General features: G+C 41.0%; 1 protein-coding gene across 1 annotated transcript in view; it reads right to left on the reverse strand.

Moving 5' to 3' along the window:
* Positions 1-12,186, reverse strand: part of kctd16b (potassium channel tetramerization domain containing 16b) — a gene marked incomplete at both ends in the record, with an annotated part of 57,928 nt that overhangs the window by 16,685 nt on the left and 29,057 nt on the right. The window lies entirely within an intron of this gene.

Here is a 12,186-nt window from a genome sequence, read left to right on the forward strand (position 1 = left end):
GTTTTTTTCTGGTCCCACCAAACATTTGATCTTAACACTAAGAGCTCTCCTAAACAGCAGTAAAAGTTTTTAGTTAAGAGTTCACATTCGAGTTACGCTCCATGGATCATCAGTACTGTTAAGCGTTCTTGTTACGTTTTATTGCTATCGATCGTCATCTTGTTATGGTCTATTGCAATGGATTTGAATTATTTATATCTTATGCTGTATTGTTCTCAATGGTACGTGTGATTTAAGAATCATACCAAAAAAACATTGTTTTCAATGTGAACATCATAATTGATGTCTTGTCTTTTTTGTCAAAGGTGGGTTTAATGTAAACTCCGCTTAGGAATTTCACCATTCAATGTGAATGTATCCTAGAATATTCTTAAAGAAATATATTCTGTGACTGGTGTCACGAACGTGGTAGTAGAAGAACCCAATTGCAAGGCAGCGGAGATGAAGGGGTTAACAAGACTTTAATAAATAATAAAACAGGAACAAAACAAAAACCCACGAGGGAGTAACAAAACAGTACACAATAACAAATATGATAAACTGATTACTAAACACTCAACAAGAACTCAATATTAAAGACTGATAAACTGATTACTAAACACTCAACAAGAACTCAATATTAAAGACTGATAAACTGATTACTAAACACTCAACAAGAACTCAATATTAAAGACTGATAGACTTGACTTGACTTGACTTGACTTGACTTGACTTGACTTGACTTGACTTGACTTGACTTGACTTGACTTGACTTGACTTGACTTGACTTGACTTGACTTGACTTGACTTGACTTGACTTGACTTGACTTGACTTGACTTGACTTGACTTGACTTGACTTGACTTGACTTGACTTGACTTGACTTGACTTGACTTGACTTGACTTGACTTGACTTGACAAGGCTTCAAGGACACAGTAAGGAGTACAAGCAAGGGATCATGTACAACCAACGAGCCCAAGACAATAGACAAGAGGGTATTATATAGGGAGACGAACAAAGGGGATAACGATGGGCAGGTGTGGGTAATGCGACACAGGAGGAGAGCTATACTAGAAACGAGAGGGGCAGGGCCAAATGACGAGACAGGAGAGAACGCATATTATGTCCTGATTGACCATAATATGTTCCTCTCCACATAAAACACGTGGGTCTGTCCCTAGACCAGAAAATCAAGACAAGAGCAGGCAGAATCATGACAACTGGTCCATGGCAATGCCGTCATCCAAAATCCTGTTTGCAGTACAGCAAAGTATTGCATATCATCTCTAGGCCAGAAATGTAAGATTTAGTCATACACTTCACTTAAATGATCACTGAGCTGCTTTACAACTGACTTTTAAGAGCAGCTTTGAGCCGAGAATGTTTTACTCTTTAGTCAATTCGTTGCAATGTTCTTGTGATTCATTCTCAGAAGCTTGGTAAATACAGGCCATGGTCTTGGTCAGCCTGAAGCCAGAACTGAATTTGCCACTATTGACAAACTTTTTCCTGAGTTCATGAGCTAGTGCTGGTGTTTTGAAGCATGCTGTACTTAACAAAGATATGAAAATTCTGGGATTATTTTGTCCTTTTTAATTCTCCTGTTGTTCCAAATCTGCAAACTTTTATACAAATCTCATGGGCTATGAAAGAGCAACTATTGTTCTCTGAAGCCAAGGACAAACAGACCTATGTTGATTTAAGTTTTGGCCTACTCCTCACACAAAGTATATGGTTTCAGAAATATAGTGTGACATTTTAAGCTTCATTAATGTATTTGGAGCGTGGTAGTTGTGCTCACTATATGAAGTGTATTACTGTACTGGCTTTAATAGACCTCCACAGTAGACACAAAATGAATGGGGAAAGGGGATATCTAGTCATAATAAATCTATTCCCAAGGACACAGGTGCTTTCTATGAAATATGTAGGTCTTGCAGAATTAAAAAAACCTTACATAAACAATTTTAGCATAACTAATCTAGCTTGTTTTAGCATTTGTTTTATGATGTCATGTTTTTACCTGATGGACAGTAAAACATTCAAACAATACTACAGATTGACATTCAACAGGATTTAGGTGTCCCCATGTGGCTTAGACAAACAAGCATTCTCCCAAAACACCCTAGTAACCACCCAGAACACCCTAGTAACCATGCACAACACCCTAGTAACTACCCAGAACACCACAATAACCACTCACAACACCCAGTTAACCAGTAACCAATTCAAACACCCTAGAAACCCCAGTTACCACCCATAGCACTTCAGTATCCACTCACAATATCCAGACAACAACGATAGATCACGATGAACAATCTAAAATCATTAGATCATCTAAATCGACTGCATGCATGCTAGACCCGATACCTACAAATCTACTGAAAGAGATGCTCCCAGAAATTATAGATCCTCTACTTAGCATTATTAACTCATCTCTGACATTAGGACATGTGCCTAAAGCATATAAGTTGGCTGTTATAAGGCCCCTTGTCAAAAAAAACCATCTGGACCCTGGAGAACTAGTTAACTACAGACCTATTTCGAATCTACCTTTCTTATCTAAAGTTCTGTAAAAAGTAGTCTCAACTCAAATATGTTCCTTCCTCCAAAGGAATGAGATTAATGAAGATTTCCAGTCTGGAATTAGAGCACATCACAGTACAGAGACTGCTCTGATTAGAGTTACAAATGATCTGCTTATGGCGTCTGACCGAGGTTATATCTCCTTATTGGTACTGCTAAATCTTAGTGCTGCATTCAACACCATTGACCACAGCATGCTCCTACATAGACTCAAAAATGATGTCTGTATTAAGGAAATAGCTTTGAAATGGCTTAGATCTTATTTATGCGACCGTTTTCAATATGTAGCAATAAACAATGAGGTATCACGCAAATCGCACGGTGTACCACAGGGCTCAGTCTTAGGGCCTATGCTCTTCGCATCATACATGCTACCTCTAGGAGATATAATAAAGTGACACGGAGTTAGCTTTCACTGTTATGCTGATGATACTGTCACGAAATGGTTTGGACAGAACCCAGATGCAGGCAGACGAAGGGTAAATGTAAATGTTTATTAAATAAAAGACCCACAATGGGGAAAAACAAGAACAAAAACACACTAGAAAACAAACACTAGAAACAAAATGTTCACAAAACTGAAACAGGAAACAGGGTAGTCCAACAAGACGAGAAACGGGGATACTACCGTGAGCGTTGATAACAAACACTAACATCAGACAAAAGATAATGCACCAACACTGAACAGAGAGAAGCTGAGACTATATAAAGGGAGACACTAACGAGGAGTGATTACATGGGGAGAGTGGTGACAGGTGATTGAAATTAGATTAGATTCAACTTTATTGTCATTACACATATACAAGTACAGTGTAACGAAATGTAGTAAATGAAATGGAATGAAACCATAACGAGTGAAACAACTAATCAGGTGATGGGACTAAAATCCTAACGAAGGTGGAACATAAAACAGACGATGGGAATGAAACCCTCATGAAATAACAGGAGATAGGAGGGTGGGGCTGAGAGACATAACAGAAAGACACGTGGCATCAAGTAACCACATAAAGCCACATGTCTCCACACATAACACAACAGAAACCCGAAAGACGTGGCAATGTCATGACTCTGCCCAGGGAGCTTGAAAGCTCGAGACAGGAAGGACAGAATCCTAACAGATACACAACTTCATATTTCCTCGAAGCCTCATGAAACACAGCAAATGTGGTGGAATGCATAGTCGTTATAAAAAAGTGGATGAGTAGCAATTTTTTATTACTGAACTCGGACAAAACTGAAGTGTTACTTATCGGACCGAAAACCACCCTACGTAACAACCAAGAATACTGCTAAACTATTGATGGATGTTCCATAAAACCCTCAGCTTCAGCTAAGAATCTTGGCTTTATATTCAATAGTACTCTGTCATTTGAGAACCAGGTGGCCAACACCTGTAAAATTGCGTTTTTCCATCTTAAAAATGTATCTAAACTACGTCATATGCTGTCACCATCAGATGCAGAGAAGCTTATATATGCCTTTATGACATCAAGACTAGGTTACTGTAATGCACTATAAGGTGGTTGCCCTGCAGGCCTATTACAAAAACTCAAACTGGTCCAAAATGCGGCAGCTCGAGTTCTTACACGAACAAAAAAGTATGAGCATGTTAGCCCGGTTCTATCAACCTTGCACTGGTTACAAATAAAGCATCGCATAAACTTTAAAATCTTGCTTATTACCTATAAAGCCTTGCATGGTTTAGCTCCTCACTACTTGAGAGAACTTCTCACGTATTACAGTCCATCACGTGCACTTCGCTCTCAGGCGTCAGGTCAGTTGGTAATACCTAGAATTTCAAAATCAAGTGCAGGCGGCAGATCCTTTCCCTATCTAGCGCCTAAACTTTGGAACAGTCTTCCCTGCACTGTCCGGGAGGCAGACACTAAAGACGCATCTTTTTAATCTTGCATACACTAGACTATCATAATATATATAAATATATTTCAAAGATTTAGGCTGCACTAGTTAGATCAACTGGAACCAGGAACACTTCCAATAACAACTGATGCATTTGTTGCATCAAAGAGTGCAGAACAGTACTCTACTGTCAGCCAGTCTTGTCTCATTGTTCCAAGGTTACTAGAGCGGGCAGGATGCAGTCCAAGGTTACCGGAGCGGGCAGGGCGCAATCCATTCCCAGACCTGACAAATGCTAGACGAAAGACGTGGCGACTCTACAAAACTTCAGCCGCTATTAGATTATTAATGATAATTTTTAATCTAACTTTTTTTATTTTGCCTTGTTGTGCGCGCACTGTCGAGCTTGTGCAGAGGCTGCAGTTTTTGCCAGAGGGGAATTGGAATCCCCTGATTAGGCCTGGTATTTTTTCCCCCCCAATTTTTCTCCGAGTTTTGGCTTCCTCGCCACCGTTTGCATACTGTTTTGCACTGTTTGCCTGGCAGGGGGGGCTGCTAGAATTTGATAGTTTTATTTAATTAACACTGCATATAGGAATTTATCCTGTGTCTGATATTTGACCTGTGTTTTGACTTCCATAACCTTTTATGTTTTACTTAGTCAATGTTTCCTTGTACAGCTGCTTTGTAACAATGAAAATTGTAAAAAGCACTATATAAATAAAGTTGACTTGACTTGACAACCAAAACACCCTAGTAACAACTTCAAACAGACTAGGAACCACCTACAGCACCCTAGTAACCCCTCACAACGCCCTATTAACTACCCACGCACCCTAGTCACCAGTCACTACATTCGAGTATCCACTCATTAAACCCTAGCAACCAGTCACAACATCCGAGTATTCACTCATTAAACCCTAGCAAACACCCAAAACACCCAGATGTGCTCATTATATGAAGTGTAACTGTATGGAAGTGAAAGTGACCTATTTGTCAGATATGGTGACCCATGCCTGAAATGTGACCTCTGCATTTAACCCATCTAGAGATTAGTGATAAGGTGCCTTGCTCAAGGGCACCTCAGTTGGTACCCTCCGGCCCTGAGAATCGACTTTCTGGTCACGAGTCCAACTCTCTAACAATTAGGCCACCAGGTGCTGTCAAGATTCTTCAATGTTTCACTTTTGTATTAAATGGAAGGCAGAGCAGCATGCGAGTTGAACGATGTGGCTTTGAGTAAATAACTCAAGTTTTATTTCTGGCCGAGCTTTAATGGACCTCCACAGTAGACAGTAAATGAATGGTGACTCAAACTGAGCAAAGGTCCAGACAGAATTCATTTGGTGAGGAATCTTGAAATAGAAACTGGGATGTCAGAGCTGTTAAATAATTGAATGAGTGCAGACATTGTTATATTAGCTATATTCTCTACGGTAGAATCATCTGGCCTATGGCAAGAACAGAAGTAGAATGAGATGATTCTGTTTATGTCCTTGTTATGGCCTGTCTTGGGAGAGTCTCAAAGTCGCTGGCAGAATGTGTGTGCGTCACTAAACTTAATTCATTTTTCTTATGTGCTGAGAAATAGACAGCGATGAGAGGCACAAGCACTACAAAATATACAATTACAGCTGTGTTTTTCACCCAAAGATCCTCTAATGGCCTTTCAAAAGAAGAATACATTTTCCACAGTTATTATTTTAATCTATGGCTACAGTCAATGGTTAAAAGTGTGTGAATTGCCCATGAGCAGAGAAGGCAGATTTTACATTGTCTGTGAGATGAATGGGAACGCTACATGCCTTTACTGTATACTGTAGGTTTAACACATCTTCAGATTGTAAGCAAATCTTAAAAGAGCAAATATTTTCACAGAGAGCAAATAATTGACACAAATATATGAATTAATGGTTGGTTTTATATGGCATGGCATGCTGGTTTTAAATGGGTTAAGCTCAGGCTAGTGTTAGCTAACGCTAAAAGTTTTACATTTTCTTAGAGTTAGTGAACATTCATTTATTTGTGAAGATAAACATTGAAAGGAATAACAGTGACAATATGGTTTAATTCTGGGATATATTCCTATATCATTCAAGTAATTAAAGCAACTGACATATGAATAGAAATCTAAAGGGCTGTCTCGCAAATGAAATCTCTATTGTCAGATGGGTTTTATCTGGATTAGTCAGTGAACGATCAAAAAGCTTTTATGTTCCCTTTCTGTCGGTCTCTCGACGTTGTGTCGAGACTGACAGAGTGGGGTTTGACTTTGAGAACCTATCATCTCCGATTCTACTTTGAAAAGGCCAATGAAGTTGGCAAATGGGACGACACGCCAGACTCCGCCACGTACATACGGGTATAAAAGGTGCCCATTCATTCACCTTTTTGTTCTTCGGAACCTGTAAGGCTTATGCTGAGAGATCTTCGATTCTTCTGGATCTACGACGCAGAGCAGCGGAACTCGTCCTGGCATGTGCCATTCCCCTGGGCATTTCAGTAGCTGGTCGGAGGTATCTTCAAAGAGCATATTTCTAAAAGAGCAAATTCTCCTGCAGCGTGCACATATCGACCTGAAGGATGCGTACTTCATGCCCCTGTTTCTTAGGTTTTACCCTCAAGGGTCGAGCATACCAGTACAGCCTCCTCCCCCTCGGTCTGGCCCTGCCTCCCTGTGCCTTCACGAAGGTCATGGAGGCTGCCCTCACAGGAGCAGGGCGTGCATATGCTAACTATTTTGACGACTGACTTATCTTGGCACTCGTGGGTGCTGTGGCCTACGCACGCAGACAGACAGGTCCTGTTCCCCCCCTGCACAACTCCCATTGCCCGCTTGGGTACTCCCTAACCGAGACCTTCTCCGTACGGATGCCTTTGCGCACAGCTGGCTGCGGTACAAGCGGGAGTACATCTTTACCCCCCCAGTGAGCCTCCCCGTACAGGTACTTTGCGGAGCCAGGGTAGAGGAGCATCTAAGTCTGCACCACCACTAGGCGACTGTCGCTATTAGTGGCCGGTTAGTGTCGTTCCGCTGGAAACCGTGACACGGCGCAGCACCATAGCGTTTTCAACAGGGACCTATTCTGTCAGTCTCGAAACAACGCAGAGAGACTGACAGAAAGGGAACGTCTCGTTACGTATGTAACCTCGGTTCCCTGATGGAGGGAACGAGACATTGTGCCCATCATGCCACCAGCGCTGCGCCACGAGCCAGCAGATAGGAAAATATAAGTCCACACTTTTGAGAGCCCTGAAAATGTCCCTTGCATATGGCTGCCAACGGAAAAAGATGCAATTTACCAACAGGGGCAAAATAGTCAATGTTATATTTGATTTCTTGGAGAGAAAAAAATTTTATATGCTGATCAATGTATTGACCAGGAAGTAGATGTATAAAGTAATTTATTTACACTCATGTCATTCTCACCCTGTATGACTTTCTTCTGTGGAACACAATGGAAGTCAATGGGGGCCAAATATGTTAAGTTATCAATGTTCTTCAAAATATCTTCTTTTATGTTCTACATATGAAACGATCCACATAGGTGTGGATTGACGAGAGTGAGCAAATGTAAAAACATTTAATAACAGAGCCAGCTCTCCAAGATGGTAAACTTACAGAAACTGATATCACACAACACTAGTAACAGCCACGTATCTGTCTGGACAAGTGTTATTCAATACATAAAATTTGCATTATAATGTTAATTCCAAAATCTATATAGATTCTGCAAACGATAGAAACCAATACAAATGTTTCCAGGTAATATTACCATATGCATTGTTTTAGGCTAATACTTTTTGAGACGGTGGTAATGTTTCAACCTGCCAAGCCTGGAAGTACATTAAAAATAGCTCATGAGAAAAAGGAGAACACTCTTAACGTCTTAGGATGTTTGTTCAGCCGCCTGCACTACAGTTTGTTCTTACAAATATGGTTTATACTGTCATTAGCATTCTCTGACAAAAGTAAAAGCTATAAATTACATTTATTTTGCATACACTTTTATTGAAAACGCATAAAGTGCATTCAAGATGTTATCAGTACTTGAAAATCAAACCCACAACCTTTACAATTGTAAAGCAAGGCTTTACCAAACAAGCTACACGAACAAAGCTATTTACTACTAAGTTAACTAAATTAAGATTCTGTTTTAAACCATCGACCAAAACAAATCCAACATCTCATCATTCCTGAAAGAATCAATCGTTGTCACTAAAGCCTGTTGTACCCACTTCATTAGAGGGTTGGCTTTTATCTGCCCCTTCTCTACAACATGAGAGGTGAGTGCATTTCCATATTTTATGATGCCACAGTCAAAACTGCCATGTTGAGTCACTCCAGAGGCACCAGACTGTCTGGAGAAACCAGCAGATTCCAGGAGAAGGCAATGAGGCATAAACCCCACTGCCTAAGCCTAGCTAACATATTCACAGATCTCAGAGGAGAATTACTTATTCACATGAAGCTTCATAAATCATGGATACGAACAGAAGCACAGCAGGGCCTCGAACATTCCAAGTATACAAATTGCTCAAAATAATGTCAAAATAAAGAAGCTTAATGATGGTCATTATTGGTCAACTAAAGTCAAAATAAAATGAATCCTGAGACCTTATATCATTGTCACAGTGCATGCTGTTTCACAGAAGACTGAGTTTGTTCTTGTGAAATTTCATAAAATCTGCCTTAGAAAAATAAATCTCTAATGCACCAAGCTCAACTGAATTTGCCATGTAAGTGATGCTCTTAGGTTAGCAGTGTTTGTAGACCCTATATAAAATGCTGTGTTATTTTCAACTCATGGTTGGGTCAAAAAGGGATGAACTCAACTGTCCATACCCTGATAGCACACATACATTTGGGTGACGTCTATTTGATGTCTGCATTTACATCTGCAAGACAATTGTTTGGATTGTTTGCTCATCGCCAATACGTCTGTGAGATGTCTCTTGTCAGATGTCATATAGACATCTAGACGATGTCTGTAAGTTGTTTATCATTTAGAATATGTAAAACTGCTTTTTCTAAGACGTTTATCAGATGTTTTACACACCAAATGTGTTCCAGATCATTGGCAGACATCCTACAGATGTACCTGTGATATCTAGGGAATTGTATTTTTTAGTGTGGAACAACATTTCTGTTTAAAAACCATACTCTTAGCGCAAACCCCAACCATAACATTTCTGTAAAATAAGAACCGTTATAGGCACATAAAAATGCTGGGTTAGTTTCAACACAGCATTGGGTCAGAAGGGAACAAACAAAAAGGGACAAATCCACCCAATGGGTAAACACAGAAAACGTTTATTTTCAAACACAATAATGGGTTAGTTTTCGATCAAACAATTGGGTTCATCCCTTTTTCACACAGTCGTTGAAAATAACCCAGCATTTTTTCCTTTGAGCCTAAACTTCATAGTAAACGTTCATCAAACCTCATTGGTTGATTGGAATATTGTCCCTGTCATGATTCCGCTATCATGTCATGTTTATTCTTGGTCTTGCAGCGGAGTCATGGCATAGACTTAGGTTTTGTGTGAGAAAGACATGTCTTTGTTTTGATTCTCAACGCTGGTCTCTTGGTCGGAGATGAGGGCAATGAGGCCGTTGGACTTCGACGCTGTGTGGCTAACTGCCGCAGCTCGTTCGGAGTCCGCGACCTCATTGAACACCTTTGACTCATCTCCGCTGGTTTCGATACCCGAGAGTGGTCCTCTGCAGATCGGTGTTGTGGGCATCGCCACGCACCACTCTCCAGCCTCTCCACAACCGCCCAGTCTCACTGGCAAGCGGGGAAGACGGGAATCCTGGGGGTCCTCTTCGGAGGCCTCCAATCCGTAGCCGGACCTGCCCTTCATCTCCTTCCTTCTGCCAGCTACCGGACGGGTGGCGAGACTGAGAAGGAAAAGGCAAAGGAGGAGGGCAGAGAAGCAAACCCAGACGATGCTGCAGCCTGTGTCCAATGCCGTCCCGTCAAGTCCGGTGGTCCCTCAGCCAGCGCCAAGTCCGGTGGTCCCTCAGCCGGCGCCAAGTCAGGTGGTCCCTCCCAGATCCTCTGGGACTCCGCGCTCTCGAGCGCCGGGGACCAAGACTGTTCTCCCTTGTCCCAATCCCTTTGGACTTCCCCCCTTTGACTCATTTGTTCCCCCCATGAACTTTGTTGTTCCCCCTCCCCCCTCCCTTGTTTGTTATTTTTATTATGTCACCCCAACCCTGTTGTTATGTATTCTTGTCTGCCCTCAATCTTGTTTAGTATGTTTTGCCTTGTCTTGTCGTTGTCCCAGTCTGCCTTGTCTTGTCAGTCTACCCCTTGATGAACACCTGGAGGTGTTCATTTAAGGGGGGGCTTATGTCATGATTCCGCTATCATGTCATGTTTATTCTTGGTCTTGCAGTGGAGTCATGGCATAGCCTTAGGTTTTGTGTGAGAAAGACATGGCTTTGTTTTGATTCTGACTTGCCATGTGCTTTCTCGTGTCTCGTCAGTGTTTCCCCCCCTTCTGTCTCGTTAACCTTCCCTGAGTGTTTCAGTACCCACACCTGCCCATTGTTATCTCCTTTGTTAGTTTTCCTATAAGATGCCCTCATGTCTATTGTCTTGTGCTCGTTCGTTGTACATGATTCCTGACATGTTCCCTGGTAAAGTTCATGTTCTTGTACCCAGTTTGTATAGTTCTTAGTATTATTCCTAGTTGTTTCTTTTTGCCCCCCTTGTGGGAAGTCTTTGTTTTCAGTTTTGAATTTTAGTTTGGTCAGTGTTTTCCCCATCGTTGGGTGTTTTTGTTCTAGTGTGATTATTAAAGTCTTGTGTTAACCCCTTCATCCCCGTGTCTGCCTGCACTTGGGTTCTCCCCTGAGATCTCTCCTCGAGATCCGTGACAGTCCCAGGGTCACCAATGACAACCACCTGGTTCCATTCTTGTTTCTAACAATCACATCCAATGAATCAATGACAAATGTGACTGAAAGTCTTATAAAGCTTGATATATAGTTTGCATGGCCAGGATGGTGTTAGTGCATAAGGAACAAAATGTCTTGTTGCCATTTCAATAAGCACTAAAGAACAAAGGAGGCACAATTAAACCGATAAAAAATTTATGGTTGAGCGGCCGAATATCTAAGAGGCTTAGGCTGTTGACTCACGATCTCCACTCGCTCTCAAAGATGCTGATGTAGTAAACATAAAAACATGAGTGATGCGCTTGTAACTACTTACACACCCATCTTAAGGGCCTAATTACTTTTCTGAAGCAATGTTGCGTAATGACGCGAACCACATCTGCTAATAAGACCAAAGAGCTTGATGACCTCCTGGCGTAAACCAGATGACTTAAACAGATTTGCTTAGGACACAGGGCCTCCAACGAAATTCATCCCACGGGGTGCCTTCTCATTTGTAATATTAGCCTCGTATCATTCATTATTTTTGTCTGAGTGTGATGAGGTAATACCAGATAAGATGCATATGACAAAAATGCTCATTTGTGAAAAACGATCAAGAGACGGATCAACAGGATATACGTGGATCCTTAAGATGCCGTACATTTAATTATTTAGGAATCTATGTAAGTCATGTGTGTTTTGTTGTCAAATATCGCTCTTAAATATATTTTAGAATGTATTTATTTCACATTGATTGATGGCGTTGCAAAATGTATAATTGCCTCTTTTTAACACCATTAGTCTTGTATTCAAATGTGACACTATTTCAGCAGTAATAAGAAGCTTTGAATTTAAAATGACACATCTGA

This window comes from Barbatula barbatula (assembly GCF_947034865.1).
Source record: "Barbatula barbatula genome assembly, chromosome: 22".
In the NCBI taxonomy this organism is placed as follows: Eukaryota; Metazoa; Chordata; class Actinopteri; order Cypriniformes; family Nemacheilidae; genus Barbatula; species Barbatula barbatula.